Raw genomic sequence first — 1184 nt, 5'->3', positions numbered from 1 at the left:
TTCTGTTACCCTGGAGGTCCACTCCTCTGTGGTGTAGTGAGCAGTCAGTCACGTAGCTTTCTGTTACCCTGGAGGTCCACTCCTCTGTGGTGTAGCGAGCAGTCACAGTCACGTAGCTTTCTGTTGTCCTGGAGGTCCACTCCTCTGTGGTGTAGTGAGCAGTCACAGTCACGTAGCTTTCTGTTACCCTGGAGGTCCAATCCTCTGTGGTGTAGTGAGCAGTCACAGTCATGTGGCTTTCTGTTGCCCTGGAGGTCCACTCCTCTGTGATGTAGTGAGCAGTCACAGTCACGTAGCTTTCTGTTGTCCTGGAGGGCCACCTGTCTGCGGTGAGGGCAACAGAGGATGCCTTGGATAATTCGTCGACAATTTTGATATTTTCCCGTTCATAAAGATCTGGCACGATCTTCATACTGAAGTGGAAAGCACCCGGGGATTTCGTAGCATGGCTCAAGCACTCACCATATTTTTAAACCCTTTGTTTTCCACAACAGAGTATGGCCTCATGTCTGCAGCGATAAACATCCCAATAGATTTGGAGATGGCTTCAGCCCGGTCTGATTCTGCAGCAAAGGGCTTAAATGTCGCGGTGAGAAGTTGTCTCTTGGCTGAGTTGGCTCCCGTCACTGACACACCAGGGTGATGACGCTTTAAATGTGTGGCCATGCTCCATGTATTTCCATGTTCATACCCTACACACCGTAATGGTGTTGTCCACCGCCCTTCTTCCGTCATCATATTTGACAGGGAAGCCAAGATTCTCCCATACATGAGACTTAAATGAAGCGGGAGGCTTTTCCAGTTTTTCTGCTCCTCCGCTAGCCATGGCTGTCACTGCTCTTTTTTCTTCTTTGCTTTTTGCAATGCGGGCATCCAGGATGAATTCGTTGGGATTCAACATTCTCCGTTCACGTGAACCGTACACACAACTGCTTTAAAAAAATTATCAAATCAACATTCAGGCTTCAGAGTAAAACACAGCACATATCTGTCTCGTCTTTATCTTTTCACTGAAACTCTGCATCGAGATTTAGGGAATTATTACTTTAAAAAGTAACTGTGGCAGTAAAACTGTACTTCACACTATGATGGTTAAACTTTGCAATTGATCCGCGGTTCACATGCGGCCGAACCGTAGGGGGTGATCCGTACAGATCACGGATCAACTACGGTCCGCTACACCA

This window comes from Salmo trutta, chromosome 11, assembly GCF_901001165.1.
Source record: "Salmo trutta chromosome 11, fSalTru1.1, whole genome shotgun sequence".
In the NCBI taxonomy this organism is placed as follows: domain Eukaryota; kingdom Metazoa; phylum Chordata; class Actinopteri; order Salmoniformes; family Salmonidae; genus Salmo; species Salmo trutta.
This window is presented reverse-complemented; position numbering follows the sequence as displayed.